General features: G+C 38.6%; 1 long non-coding RNA gene across 1 annotated transcript in view; it reads right to left on the bottom strand.

Annotated features, from left to right (window-relative positions):
* Positions 1 to 12,634, bottom strand: part of LOC140510482 (uncharacterized) — a 55,312-nt gene extending 42,678 nt beyond the window's left edge. The window contains exon 1 of the long non-coding RNA XR_011969252.1: positions 12,110 to 12,634. This is a non-coding gene — a long non-coding RNA (uncharacterized lncRNA). The remainder of the gene's footprint in view (positions 1 to 12,109) is intronic.
* Between the last annotated feature and the right edge of the window lie 3,621 nt (positions 12,635 to 16,255).

Here is a 16,255-nt window from a genome sequence, read left to right on the forward strand (position 1 = left end):
CCCATTTTGCTTGCTTTTATATACCCACAGTGGTATATAGATTAATTGGGACAAAGTAAAAATTATTTTGTTGTTGTTGTTGTTTGGTCATTTCAGTCATGTCCAACTCTTTGTGATCCTATTTCCGGCTTTTTTGGCAAAGATACAGTTTGCCATTTCCTTCTCCATCTCATTTTATAGATGAAGAAACTGAGGCAAAGAGGGTTAAGCTACTTGCCCAGGGTCACATAACTAATATTTGAACTCTGGTCTTCTTGAGTTCCAGGAACAGGAAGGAATATTTGGTCAAAATATTTGGCCAGTGATCTAATGAATCATGTACCTGGGTCATATCCTTTTCTTGTCTGAGAAACCTTGTTTTTGCAACCATTAGGCCTTCAGGAATGAAAGCCCTGTCACTGATTTAAATGGGAAAGGGAAAAGACAAGAGGAAAAGAAAATGAAGTTTTGTGACTTTATAGTGTCACTTAGGGAATGGACAAGAGAAGGAAGAAAGGAAAGAAGGAGGGAAGGAAAGAAGGAAGGCAGAAAGGGGGGGCAGAAGGAAGAAAAGAAAGAAGGGAAGAAGGGAGGGAGGAAAGAAAGGAAGGAAGGAGAGAGGAAAGGAGGAAGGAAGGGAAGAAGGGAGGAAGGAAAGATAAATCAAGCACTTATTATGTACCAATGCAGGATGCTAGGGATATGAATACAAACAAAACAAGAGACAATTCCTGTTCTCAAACATCTTACCTTCTAATAGGGGAAGACAACACATAAAAGGGAGCTAAAGGGGAGAGTAGGTTGGGAGAGATGAATGTACTTAACATGGGGGCATGATTTTAAAGTTCAGAAAGTCAAAAACAGGGCTGAGGGGAATGAAGGCAAGCTAGTTGGGGTTCTTTCACAAAATAGAGGATCCAAGAACTCACCACTGGGAGGAGAGGGGGATGTGGGGTATGCAGGAATATGGTGAGCATCACACCAAGATGGTAGGATGTTCCAGAATGAGAAGGCTCAGTGTGCCTAGGGAAGCTCCAGAGTGAGATAGCTGTAGAGGTGTAATTCTGAAAATCATATGGTCAGGAACAGGGCTGGGAGGGACAAAGGAAAGTTAAGATACCTGAGTGTGTTTGTAGGAGGTGCCTGATCAGAGCTGAAACTATGGAAAGATGATTCAGGCTTTGTCCTAGAGTACAGAACGTGTAAAAATAATTCTTTGGAAGAAGTCCTCATAGACTTCACAGCTGTCCACTGGTTCTGCACCATGCCTCACACACTTCATCTTTGACACAACCACCTTTACTTCCTTGACCTGCCCCAGGCCACCACTCCCTAGCACATAGTTCAGTAGTTGTTGCCCTCATCTCCCAGGGCCCAGTAACTAACTTGTCATAGCTCCTTGAATCTCAGGGATGATCCATCACACTGATTTCTCCTTGGTGATATAACTCCTGCCTGTTTCCTTTCCTCCTCCTGAATTGGTCTCTTTGAGGGTATGATCTAGACTCCTTGGGATGAGGTCTCCCCCCTCTTCCACTATACTGACTGCAGCTGAACCAGATTAAAATGTAATTGGGAATTGTTTAATGCAACAACAACATAACACAACATAGATAGTGTCCATTTGTGATTTTCTAAGTCAATATTCAGCCTGCAGGGACCCACTTCTGCTTAAGTTTTACACTACTGCTTTCAAGGCATACTTATTATACATTTAAAATTGAGAAAATTCTTTTGAAAACATTATGTAAAAGCATTTTATATGTTTAAAGCTTTATGTTCTTCATGTGTTTTTTAAATGTATATCTTATTGGTAGAGGAGTTTTGTATGTAGCTCATAGGGAGATAAGAACAGACATCTCTACCATATTCTCCTCCCACCCTTCTCCAAGCCATCTTTGATCCTACCAAGAGGGAAAGCAGGAGGTTGGGACCAGAGGTCTCCACTCTGCTCTTCTTTAAAAGAGGTGGGTACTAGGTTAGAATTATATCTGTTTTCTCCCTTATATATTATTAGTCTAGATATAATTTTAAGATTCAACTAAACTTTTTAAAGTAATACTTTTATTTTATTTTTTCTCAATTACATGTAAAAAATTGTTAGCATTTGTTTTTTATAAATTCCAAATTTCCTTCCTCCCCTTCCCTCTCCTTGAGAAGGCAAGCTTTGACAATATAGATTATACAAGTACAGTCATGCAAAATATATGTCCATATTAGCCAAATTGCAAAAGAGAACACAGACATTGTCTCTCCCCAAAGAAAACAAGAAAAATGAAATTTTTAAAGGGATACTTCAATCTGCATTCAGATTCCATTAGTTCTTTCTCTGGAAGTATTTAGCATTTTTCATCATAAGTCCTTCATAATTGCCTTGGATCATTGAATTGCTGAGAATAGCTAATTCATTCACGGTTGATCATTGTACAATGTTACTGTTATTACGTACATTGTTCTGTTTCTGCTCATTTCACTTTGCAGCAGTACATATAAGTCTTCTCAGATTTTTCTGAAACCATCCTGCTTGTCATTTCATATAGCACAATAATATTCTGCTACAATAGTATACCACAATTTGTTCAGCCATTCCTCAATTGATGGGTATTCCTTCAATTTCCAATTCTTTGGTACCCCAAAAAAGAGTTGCTATAAATATTTTTGTACATTTTGAAACTTTTCTTTTTTTTTTAACCTCTTTGGGATACAAGCCTAGTAGCGGGATTGTTGGGTCAAAGGGTTAAGTAAGCATAGTTTTTTAGTCCTTTGGGCATAGGTACAAATTGTTCTCCAAAATGCAATTGGATTAGTTCACAACTGCACCAAAAGTAAGTGTCCCAATTTTTCCACATCACCTTGATTATGTTAATTTGTGGTTTTCTAAGTCCACTTGTGACCTACAGTTCTGAAAGGAGAAAGTTGAAGTCCCTTATTAATGTAGTTTTACTCTCTATTTTCTTCTGTAATTCATTTAATTTTTCCTTTAAGAATCTGGATGCTATACCATTTGGTGCGTATGTGTTTAATACTACTATTAATTCATTGTCTTCAGTACCTTTTAGTAAGACATAGTTTCGCTGCTTATCTCTTTTAATTAAATCTATTTTAGCTTTTGCTTCGTTGGAGATCATGATTGCTACCCTTGTGTTTGTTTTTTTTTTTAACTTTAGCTGAAGAATAATAAATTCTGCTCCAGCCCCTTACCTTTACTCTGTGTATCTCTCTGCTTCCAGTGTGTTTCTCATAAACAACATGTTGTTGAATTGTGGTTTTTAATCTGTTCTGGTATTCACTTCTGTTTTACAGGTGAGTTCATCCCATTCATATTCACAGTTACTAAATATGTATTTCTTTCCATCTTAATATTTTCCATTGTTTATCCTCCCTCTCTCTCTTTCTCTCTCTCTCTCCCCCCTCTTCTTGCTTCCCTCCCTCTCCCCCTTTATTCTGTCCCTCCTCAAAAGTCTGTTTTGCTTCTGACCACTGTCTCTTTCATTTCACCCTTCCCTCTATTGGTTCCTCTCTTCTTTCATCCTCTTCCCCTCCTACTTCCCTATTGGATAAGATAGATTCATTCATATACCCAACTGAGTGTGTATGTTAGTTCCTCTTTGAGCCAATTTCAATGAGAACTGGTTTCACCTATTGCCTATTACTCCCCATCCCCATCTTTCCCTCCATTGTAAAAGCTCTTCTTATGGTGCCTCTTTTATGTGAGAAAATTTGCTCCATTCTTTCATTCCTTTCTCTTTCTCCCATTGCATTCCTCTTTAACACTCTTTAATTTTATTTGTTTAAAACCATCCCATCATAGTTAACTCACTCCTGTACCCTCTGTCTATGTGTAATCTTTCTATCTGCTGTAATAATGATGAGGTTCTTAGTAGTTAAAAGTATCATCTTGTAACTGTGATATCTAGGCTCTTTTTTCAATAATTGCTTTCAGGTTGTTCAATTTTTAAATTATCTCTCCTCAATCTATTTTCCAGATTAGATGTTTTTCCAATAAGATATTTCACATTTTCTTCTATTTTTTTTCATGGTTTTGACTTTGTTTTGTTATTTCTTGAATTATTTCTGGAGTCATTAGCTTGTACTTGCCTAATTTTAATTTTTAAGGACTTTTCTTCCACTTTTTAAGAAACTCTTTTCTTCAGTGAATTTCGCATCTTTTTTTCCATTTGACCAATTTTACTTTTTAAAGAGTTCCTCTCTTCAATAGATTTTTGTGTCTTTTTTTTTTTTTTTTTTTTTTTTACTATTTGACCAATTCTGTTTCTTAGGGAGTTATTTTCTTCATTATTTTTTTCTGCTTCTTTGATCAAGTTGTTGGTTCTTTTTTATAATTTTCCTGTATTACTTTCATTTCCACCTCTACTTTTCTTATTTGATTTTTTTAAATTCTTTTTGAGTTCTTCCAGAAATTATTTTTGAGTTTGTGTCCAAATCACATTTTTTTTGAAGCTTTGCATATGGTTACTTTGATTTCATTGTCTTCTTTTGGGTTTGTGTCTTGATCTTTCCTGTCTCCATAGTAACTTTCTATAGTTAGATTCTTTTTTTGCTGTTTGCTCATTTTTCCAGTCTGTTTTGACTTTTAATTTTATGTTAAAATTGGTCTCTGCCTCTGGTGTGAAAGGGGCCCTGTTCCAAGTTTCAGGTTTTCTTGTGCTGTTGTTTTCAGTGCTGGTTCTAGGAGTTTGAAAGTTTTCAGTTCTTTTAGTGGTATGCTCTAAGGAAAGATGTGTTCACTTCTCCTGGTCTGTGCTGTGGCCCTAAATTAGGGCCCCTGCATCCTTGTGGCCATGAGCACTCTCATTCTCTCTGGCAACTTGCTCTTCCCCACCCCCTCAGTCCAAGCTATAGTGCTCCTTTCTGCCCTTGACCAGGGCCCCCACTTGAGTGACCACAAGCATTCCTCTCCACCCTGGAATTGTGACCAGGGCTCCTGCTTCCCTCGCAATCACAAGTGCCAGTGTAGTAGTGTTCCTCTTCACCCTGGAATCACAACCCAAACTGTGCATGACAATGCAATAGGGTCCTACACCCAGTGCCAGCAAAGTGTCCCCTGTAATTTCATTCTGATCACTTGTCTTATCCTCCTACCATCTGTGTTATGAGAATTCCCAGTCACTGCCTTACTGATGCAGCTGCTCCCAAGGTACCACCTGTACTACCTACACTGCACTCCCAAACAACCACTACTCTCTGAGACAGACCTTTCCTGCTGACCTCCTAAAGCTGTATTGGACTGGAAAATTGTTTTACCCTGACTTTTTGTTAGTTTTCCCACTCCAGAATTCAATTTGAGGCGAAGAGGTTGGCATCATGTCTTCACTTTCAAAGCTGGAAATCAAACACAACCCCAAAGAGACTAAAGAGACTTGATCTCTCTTTGCTCCCATTCTCAACAGTGCCACCCCATTTCTCATGCAGATTCAAGACACTGAGCAAACCAAGAAGGAGAGAGTCCCATATCAATGGACTTTAGTACTCAAGTTATATTACAAAAAGGGAAGTTTTCCATTTAAAAGAATGTAATGTGGCAGAGTGACCTGGTGTGTAAAGGACCAGCATGGGAACCAAAAATGCCTGGGTTCCAAGCTTGCTTCTGACACATACTAACTGTGAGACAGTCAAGTCATTTAACCTCTCAGTTTCTCTATGTTCCTCTAGGTTCTTCTCTCCAAAACCATAAATTACAAGTGAATTGACAGTTCTGATGGAGAAAGTTTCCATGATGGAAGTTCCTCATAATGATAAAATCATAAGTTTGGACAAAAGCAAACAAGCCTAAAGCAAAAACAAGAGCCTTATGTCCATAACCAGATTGTAAAATCTACAGGGACCCTGAAGGATTAATAAAGGAATCAAGTGAATAGACAGTAGGTTCAAATTAATCACTAAACACCCAGTTATCTGATGAGAGAAAGAAGCTTGGAATAAATGAGTCAGCTTAAGGGAAGGTAAAATTATTCCCTTCTGATTGGAAAGACAGTCATGGGATTTTTATAGAGCCTTTAATGCTGTTGGCAGACCTTTTTATCTCCTTCTGTCCACTTTATAGAATGGTAAGAGAGTATACAAGGGGGAAAGGAGAATTTGCTGAGCAGTGCAGCTAGAAAAGGGAGATTTTGCTGTCTTTTTCATTAATTAAGAGGCAGGAAGAGATTCTTTACTAGAGAAAAAGACAAAGTACTAGAGTGTTAAAGGAAATACTTTTCTCTAAAACTATACCTTGATTCTCTGCCAGATCAGCTAAGTGAGGGAGCATCTGCCTTTATTTCTACATCAAATCTTTAAAGACTATCTTCTCCTGAGCAGGGATTTGGGGGATTCAACTGATCTCTTTTTCTCTCTTCTCTCCAATAAACCTATCTCTGTGATTCTGGGCTATTATATGAACAGTCTGTTAACTTTCTCATAAAATGGGATGATTATATTAGATGACTGACTCTTTCTGAGTCAAAATCTGTGTCAAAGTAAGGATCTTTCTGGCATCATATCATCTTAAATAAGAAAATTCATAGATCTCTCACTCACAGAATAATAGCTAAACATTAATTTATTGATAAAAAGCACCATGGTTGAGTAACACTTTTAAAATGAAAATATCTTTTGTTTATTACAATAGCATCTATAAACATTTGAAAGACATAATGCATAACATGCTAGATGCTATCTTTATCTGCTTCTTTATTATTATGTTGCATCATTTAGTGGTAGTATTGGGCAGCTTTCATAGATGAAAAAGATGGCTGAAAGGATTAAGGTTTCCATCTTGAATCTGGTTTCATATCCACCTTATTTCATTTAAATTTTAAGAAAGGGCAAAAAATTTCCTTTCATAAGCACTTGTGGGGGAAAAGCACCAGATTTCCTTTCAACTTTATGAGGAATACTGAATACTCAGAAAGAACATGTAGCTAGAAATTGAGTTCACTTGTCCGAAGACACATTTTAAAATATTATCACATGAAAATAATTGATCCTCCTAGTTCTTTTTTTTTAAATAACAAATCTGGGTATAGGGCATTGCTCATTCTTACCAAAAGGCCTTTTAACCCAGGCATATCTTGATGCAGAGGGAGATTGATCACACAACTGCATTCGGCGGTTTTGTCAGAGTTCACTTGTATTTAAGATTTGATTGGTGAATTTGAGGACCTCTTCCAACAATTCTGTGGTCCCCTAGAGTTATAGGGCACCATTGTTTTAGGCAGTGGATCATAGGATATTTGGAGGGGGATCATGAAAGCTTCATAGAGAAGGTAATGCTTGAACCCAGTCTTGAAGGAAACCAGGGATTCCAAGAGGTGGAGCTGAAGAAGAGTTCATTTCAGGCATAAAGGATAATTAGTGCGAAGACACAGAAATGTGAGATGAAACACCAGATGTAAGAAATAACAAGGAAGCTAATATGGCTGGACCACAGAAGGGGAAGGATGTGATGGAACCAGGATAAATAAGTTAAAATCTGCTTATAGAAAAGCAGATTTAAGCTTAACATAAATAAAAGCTTCCTAAAATTAGTGCTGTCTGAAATGGAATGGGTTGTCTCGATAGGTTGTGAGTTTATCATTTCTAGAGGAATTCAAAAAAGTCTGGATGATAACTTGTTGAGGATATTGCTGTGGAAGTTAATGCTTTGAGTGAAAGAGAGAGAAAATAGCCTCTGTGATTCCTTCCAGCTCTGATCTCAGGGGTTGGTTCTATGAAATTAGCTACAAATTAAGAAATAGATTTGATGATTTCTATTATTTTTTGATAAAGAAAGGGCTTCTCATGAACATTTCTACTCAAATCAGGTGATGCATCATGTTCACCATCATACCTCAAGATGGATATGTTCTTAGCTTCTACAACAGAAAATTTGGTTTCTACTTCCTAGAAATCCTCCAAATGCTAATGTAGTCTGACACGGGACAATGTGGCCTAATTCAGCAACTGGTTTTCTTTCATTCCTATATTTCAATAAGTGTGTACATGTGTGTTCAGAGCCCTTCTCATTCACTTCTAAAATGGAGCCAACTATGAGAGAAAGGTGGCAGAACATTGGCAATACTTAGCAACATTAACTGATAGGATTAGAACAGAAGCCAAGTGGATGACTTTGCTCCCGAACTAGCAGGGTGAATTCTGAGTGGGAAATGGAGCTGAGCTGGACTCTGTCCAGCAATGCCCCAGCCCTTAGTTCTGCCACTGGATCATTAAGAACAAGTATCTAGGAGCACTGCTCAACATGCCAGAATATCCAGCCCTTGTTTTCAGCATGTCTTCATGTAGATGAAACCTTCTAGATGCTAGAGAAGTAACAAAGATATGTAGAGTTTATGATACCATCTAATCTAACCCCCTCATTTTATGGAGAGGAAAAGTGAGACCTAGAAACAAGTGCTTGGCCAGGGTCATAGAGCTAGAGAGGTGGTAGGTCTGTCTTCTCAAAATTCTACCTTCTGCAGTTAATAACATTTGAATGAATTACATGATAATGTGAAAATATACTTCCAGGCCCTAGATAACTGGGATGTAGTAGAAATGGAGTTTCTAGCACCATTCTAGGGAAGCTGAAAGCATGCCCCCAGCTGGAGGACAGGCATCTATATCTGAATACAAAGTCAAGGCTAACAATTTTCCTATTTGAATACAATGTCAAAGATAATAATTTTCCAGTGCCTCAGGGAAGAAATCAAGCTTCCAAAGATACTGCATATGTCCTTATGAACCAAAAGAATGCTGTATACATTTAAGGCAATATTGTTTTAAGAACAACTTTAAGCAAATAAGTCATTTTGACTATTATAAATACCCAAATTAATTACAAAGGACATATGAGAAAAGACTATCTGCATCCAGAGAAAGAACCAAATAGAAGCATGTATGGAATGATTTTACACACACACACACACACACACACACACACACACACACACACACACACACACACATTTGTGTTAATGGTAGCCATCTTTAGAGTGGGTGAGGAAGGGAAGAAAAAATTTACATGACAATTTTATTATATGTTTAAAAGAAATAGCAAGTGGTTCATAATAGATTTGCAGTTTCATGTGCATCTTTTATTATACTTTATTATGGAAATTCTTATTTTATTCTATAAATTAAAAATAAAATAATATTTTAAAAATTTGATATCTAGAATTTTAGAAATTCTAAAAATGTAGCAGTTGAAAAAGAGAGTGTACAGTTGTCTGTACTTGTAAATTGCTACTCCCTGCCTTGAGGTATAAGGGAATATTAAGATGTAGTCCTGATGGTGGAGGTTACCTACTGGATAGAGAACTAGATTTGAAATTAAGAAGACCTGGTTTCAATGACCCATGTGGCAAGTCAATTAAACTGTCAGTATTCCAGGCAATTTTTAAGAGTGTGGGGCAACAGAGAGGGTACTGATCTGAATTATTACAAAGAGTTTCTTTATCTAGGGGATTCCCTGAACCAGGGATAGCACAGGTCAAGTCCCTATGGCTACCCTTATCCTGTTGCCAGTATAGCAGATTTATGGATAAGGAAAGAGTTTATGACCAAAGAAGAGATACAAAGGATCAAGAGAAGTAAAATAGATAATTTTGATTACATCAAATTAAAAACAAACAAACTAATGCAGTCAAAATTAGAAGGAAAACAGGAACCTGGGGGTGTGAAATTTTGTACTACCTTTATCTGATAAAGGCTCCATTTCTCAAATATATAGGAAACTGAGCCAAATTTAGAAAAATAAGAGGCAATTCCCAGTATATAAGTGGTCAAAGGATATGAACAAGCCATTTTCTGAAGAAGAAATCAAAACTATCAAATGAAAAAGTGCTTTAAATCACTATTAGAGAAATGCAAATTAAAACAACTCTGAAATACCTCCTCACCCTATGCCATAAGAAAAGATGAGGAGAATGATTTCAGAAAAACCTGGGAAGGCTTATGTGAACTGATACAGAATGAAGTGAGAAGAACCAGGAAAACATTGTAAGGATGATCAAGTATGAAGGACTTAGCTGTTCTGATCAATTCAATGACCCAAGACAAGCCCAAAGGAACCCATGATAAAGAATGCTAACCACCTCCAGAGATAGAAGTGATGAATTCCAAATGCAGATTGAAGCATACTATTTTTACTTTGTGTTCTTTGTTTGTGTGTATGTGTGTTTTCTTTTGCAATATGGCTAATATGGAAATATATTTTGTATGACTTCAGATATATAATCAATATCCTATTTGCCCTCTCAAGAACTGGGGGCTGGACAAGAGAGAGGGAGAGAATTTGGAACTCAAAATTTTAAAAAATGAATGTTAAATTTTTAAAAATGTAATTAGAAAATACGTAACAAAATAAATTTTAAAATATATGTTTAACAAGTACCTTGTAATTCCACCCTTTTTCTGTGATTAGGTCAGACCCACTCCCCTAGGCTGGTAATTAGTGATATGGGTGGAATTGAAAGCTGACCCCTGGAGATTTGTGAAGGAGGGTGTTGAGAACTGGTGGTTTATAGTATAGCTCATGTTTAGCATCATTTCCCCATTTGCCCCTAAATATGCTGACACTCAAGTTCTAGTGAATTAGCTCTAAATCAGTAGAGAGACTGCTGGGAGTCAGAACTGAGTGAACATATTTTTCAATATTTTTTTGTGGTCTTGTCATCATCATTCCCTCAAAGGTCCCTGAATTACTCTATAGAAATGAACGTGAAGATCCAAGACTGGCTTACTGACTGACTGAATGAATGAATGAAAAAAGTATTTATTAACTGCTTACTATGTGCAAACCATTGGGGATACAAAAGAAGAGTAAGACAAGTTTCCACTCTCATAATTGTTGTTACTATTGTCTGACTGTCACAACTATAATTTGTTGTTTCAGTGAGTTTGAATCCTCATGACCCTATTTGGGTGTTGCCTCAGTCAAACTGAGACTGCTAAATATCTTAGCTTTAAAAGGTCAAGATCTTCCACTGCATCTGGGGCCATCTCCAGTCTTTCTGATGTGTATCTGGCCACTGGACCAATGACTCCAGAGGAGAAAGTGAGGCTGGTGACTTTGCATGGTCCTGCCTCACTTAAATCCAATTGATTTGCATGTCATGGCATCACCTCCATGATGTCATGGTCCTCTTTGACAAGAAAGGATGAACAACAACAGTCATGACCCCATGTAGGGTTTTCTTGGCAAAGATACTGGAGTAGTTTACTATTTCCTTCTCTAGTTCATTTCACAAATGAGGAAACTGAGGCAAACAGGGTTAAGTGACTTGACAAAGGTCACACAGGTAGCAAGTGACTTGAGACAGGATTTGAACTCAGGTCTTACTAATACTAACTCTAGTTTCAATACTCTATCCACTGAGCCACCTAGCTCAGCCTCTAGCTCACATTCTAAAGGGGAAGATAAGTGTAGCAGCAAGGACCCCAGCATACACAGGAGGGCCTGCTGTACAGGTTCTTAGATCTGCTTTTCTAAAAGGAAAGCAACTTTTGAGGGATCAACATTACTTTAATTACATTCACCAAGAGAGAAAATACAAGTAGAGAAATAAGGACCAATAGACATGCTTCCAACTGTCTGACCATAAGCAAAATATACATCATAGATCAAGAGACAGATCCAGCTGTCAGACTATTACAAATACATGTAGTTACCAGAGAGAAGCACCAACATCTGGGTTTTCAAAGGGGTGGGAGGGGCTCCTTAGCAGTTACCAAATAAACACTTCCAATGAGTAAGCCCCAAAGTAAAACCTCACCTCAGCCTGTTTATATACTTTTCAGAGCCTGAGGGCACTACCCTCTGACTCAGTGCCTCAATAGAAATTAACAAAAGGTTTTGAGATCTATTAATGGGCAGGAAAAATCTTTAACTCTTCCCCCCACCCACCATTAACCGTACATTAACATTACAATAAAACAAGACATTTGGAAGACATGATGCATTTTAGCTGCATGGATCAGATGGAAGGTCCCATGATCCTTACATTGTAAAACACATGACGATACCTCTTCTGTATTGACATTTCCTCTGATAAAATCATCTCATTTTCTGATGTTGAATCATTTAGCAAAGACTGGTGAGAAGAGCTTTCTTTGGGAGGTGAGGGGATATATAAAGGGTTCAGGACAGTACCTGCAGGATCAATTGCCAGCCTGCTTTTCCACAGGGATTCCTTCCCAGCTCACAAGGTTTATAGGTCCAAGGTCTTTGATCATTTCGATCTCCAGTTGCCTTTCAGACATCTTGAACTGAATCTCCACTAGACATCCGAAATTCAACTTATCCAAAATGAGCTTATCATATTTCTCTCAAACCCTCCTCTATCTCCCATTTTCCCCATGTGTGGGATAAAAAGACCCTTACTCAAAATCTTAAATAAATGAAGAGGTTTCTCAATAAGAACAGAAAGAAAAAGATTAATTACAATTCTCGAGAAAGGGACATCCTTCCAGCAGGTGGGGGAACCTGATGGAAGGAGGCCACTTACTGAAACTGAAGCACAATTTTATACCCTAACGTAGAGAATCTCCACTATCCCACCTCTCCATTGGCTGGGAAGCGGGCTCACAATCTAAGCATGAAGAACTAGACAAAGCCAGGGAAATCTTCACCTATCCCAACACAATTACCTCATCTAATATCTAACTTAACTGCTGATGTGGCTTTAGAAAAGAGGAGAGGGGGAGAAGCAGGAGCTGGTAGTGTTGATGTGGCAACTGTACAACAAACAAAGGGGAGATTTGAGTGACTTCCAGGTTTCGTCTACAGCCCACAGCACTTTCACAAAGAAAGCTGGTAGCTGGTAAGGGATGGGGGGGAACCAACTGACCGTCCACAAGCCCTGGATACCTGAAACTCAGGTATCCAGGGAGAGTGGTCTTATGGAAGAGAAGTTTTATTTAGAAAATCCAATATTCTCCATAATTTTATTATGAAAAGTCTTCACAATCTTCTCATCTCACTCACCCATTACTATAAGACTATCCTCATAGTCTCTCAAGTTCACAACCTAGAAGTCATATTGGATTCTTTTACTATCTCTCAGCCCATATCCAAGCTGTTGCTAATGCCTACGGATTTTCCATAGCAACATCTCCTTCTCTCCTTTGACACCATCACCACCACTCTAGTGCAGGCCCTCATCACCTCATGCCTTGATTATTGCAACAGCCTGCTGGTAGGTCTGCCTGCCTCAAGTTTCTCCAATCCATACTCCATTCAGCTCCTAAAATGATTTTCCTAATGCAGAAATCCAATCATGTCACCCACCACCCCCAACACTTCAGTAAACCTCAGTTATTGAAGAGAGAGATGAGACAGCTGGTTCAAAATGTGAATGAATTCACTTAGACCTTCTCTGTATCCATTGGGAGCTTTATTGACACAAAAGCAGTGAGCCTGAGATTTAGCAAGAAGCTAAGCAAAGGCAATGATATAGGAAAAGGACCAGATTTATAAAGTATGATTTTAGGGTTTCCTTATGGTGGAGATCTAGGTTAAGTCTTGCAAGTTAAATAAGTCTGGCAAGATAAAGACAGGGTGAGGCCTACGAATGACACAAGAAAAAGGTGATAATGAAATCCCATTCCCCAGCTTGAGGAGTGGGAATAAGGAATTTTATGGTACAGGATAAAGGAAAGTTATGTGGTAAGGGCAGACTCTAGGGTACCTTCAGGTTAGAAAATAAACCAGGGGCTTCACAAAGGCGCTATCCAAATTGCAATGGTTTCCTATTGCCTCCAGAACCAAATACAAAATCATTCAAAGTCTTTCATAACTTACCCCTTCCTACATTTCCAGTCTTCTTGTACTTTACTCCCTAACACATACTCTTTAATTCAGTACCACTGGCCTTCTGGCTATTACAATAACATAACACTCATCTGTCAGCTCCAGGAATTTTCTCTGGCAATTCCCCATGCTGGGAATGTTCTCCCTTCTCCTCTCTTAACTGCTGACCTCCCTGAATTCCTTTAATGAATATAATCCCCTTCTATATGAAGCCTTCCCCAAACCCTCTTAATTTTAGTGCTTTCCCTCTTTTAATTATCTCCTATTTATCGTGTGTGTGTGTGTGCGTGTGTGTGTGTGTGTGTGTGTAGAGAGAGAGAGACACACACACACACAGAGAGAGTTTACTTTCCATGTATTTGTTTACACCTTATCTTTGCCATTAGATTGTAAACCCCTTGTGGACAGGGACTGTCTCTTGCCTTTTTTTATATCCCTAGCACTTAGCAGAGTGCCTGGCACATAGCTGGTTCTTAATACATGTTTGTTGATTGAGATGGTGATCAAGGTGGTGGCACTTCCTGCCTCAGTAGATTGCCATTATCCAGTTAGAGCATGTGTTCTTCTGCCTAGCCTAAGGACCTACCACTCAAGACTCACACATTCTGAAGGGAAAATCTGTCCTTGGTTGCGCTTGCCCCCTCTAAGTCCTTTCCTATAGGTGATCATCTTCCAGATCCAATGCCCATGGTACATCTTGTTTTCCAAGTATCTGCCTCCCAATCCCATACATGCTTCATTCTCTCTCCCTTCTCCCTTCTCTCCTCCTCCTTTCTCTTTCTCAATCATCACTCAATCACAAACACAACAGGGACTCCTTTCATACTGCTACAACAAACAAGTATTGTAAGCATCAGAAAATTCCTTGGAGCAATTTTACAGCCTGGTAGGTAGTTAATGATTGATTGTGGATAAGGGCAGAAACACTGGCCACAGTCGGTTTCCTTGCCCAAGGGTTCCCAACCGTAATACTATTGATTAAATAAACACTAATCATGATTAATATTTCATATTCTAATAGTGCTTTTATCCTTTCCAAAGGCCATTCATATGCATTATTTCACTTAGATCCACAAAACAACCTGGTGAACAGTTTAGTAGGTTGGGCAGATATTATTATTACTACATAAACAGACTGAACCTTAAGGAAGTTCAATGATTTCCCCAAAGTCACAAATAGTATGTGAAACTCTAGCCCAGGTCTTTCAACTTCTCCTTCAATGTTTTTTGCAGAGATGCAATATAACATATTGGGAAGAACGCTAGATTTGGAGTTAGAAAACTAAGGTTAAATTCAGACTCTTTATGTCTCTGCACCTTGTTTTTCTCATAATGGCCAGCATTATATAGTATTTTCAAATCAATATTTCCCTAAAGCAAATTACTGTCATCTTGAAAAAAAATTAGCTAGCATTTAGATAGCATTTTAAGGTCTGCAAAGCACTTTACATACGTGATCTCATTTGATCCCAAAACAACCCTGGCAGGTAGGTGCTGATGAATGAACTGATGATGGAAGTGGTTAACTGGATTTTCCAATGTCATGCAGTCACCTAAGTGTCAGAGGCATGATTCTAACTAAGGTTTTCTTGACTCTAAGGGCAGTACTCAAAGCATTCCATGTGCCACCTAGCTCCTCAAAATAAGAACTTGAGTTAAATAACCTTCAAGGTTCATTCCAGTTCTAAAATGCTATGGTCTTCTAAGCATTGCTTGATGCTGGTCACTTTCCATGAGAAAAAACAATGAGCTTCCACCATGATGAATCTCTGTATATCCAGGAACGATTGTGCTGTTAACATGTGGGGCATCTCTGGGAGAGGGAACGCCTGTGTTCTGGTACCTCTCACTGCAAGCACTGCACCTGCTGACAGAGTAAATATAGTTACTGGCCAGACCAGAAAGAGAACTTCCAGCTTAGCCATGTAAGTACCCAGCATACCTAGGTAGAGAGTTGACCACATTTAGAAAGCTTGAAAAAGTCTGTGGGCTAGGGGAGCGGGAACTCTGCCAGTGAGTAGTGCTGCTCCTACACAGTAGCAGTCACATCAGTGAAGAAATATAAGTGGATGAGGCACAGCTAGGTAGATAGAGTGTTGAGCCTAGAGTCAGGAAGACTCACCTTCCTGAGTTCAACTCTGGGCTCAGACACTTACTGGCTGTGTGACCCTGGACAAGTGAAAAATTCACAGTCTTTGCCTCAGTTTCTTCATCTGTAAAATGAGTTGGAGAAGAAAATGGCAAACCACTCCAGTATCTTTGCAAAGAAAACTCCAAAGTGTCTGAAGAGTTGGACATGACTAAAATGATTCAACTCAACAGCAATTAGAATGTGAGCTCCTTGAGAGGAGGATCAGGAAAACCTATTAAGTCATGGTGATAGTCTAAGTAAGAGGTAATGAGGGTGGGAGCATTGATTATAGGGGCAGTCAGGTTTGGGGTCATGAAGAATTGGTTGTTGTCCTTTGTTCTGGGGTCACAAAAATA

The sequence above is a fragment of the Notamacropus eugenii genome, chromosome 1 (assembly GCF_028372415.1).
Source record: "Notamacropus eugenii isolate mMacEug1 chromosome 1, mMacEug1.pri_v2, whole genome shotgun sequence".
NCBI classification, from domain to species: domain Eukaryota; kingdom Metazoa; phylum Chordata; class Mammalia; order Diprotodontia; family Macropodidae; genus Notamacropus; species Notamacropus eugenii.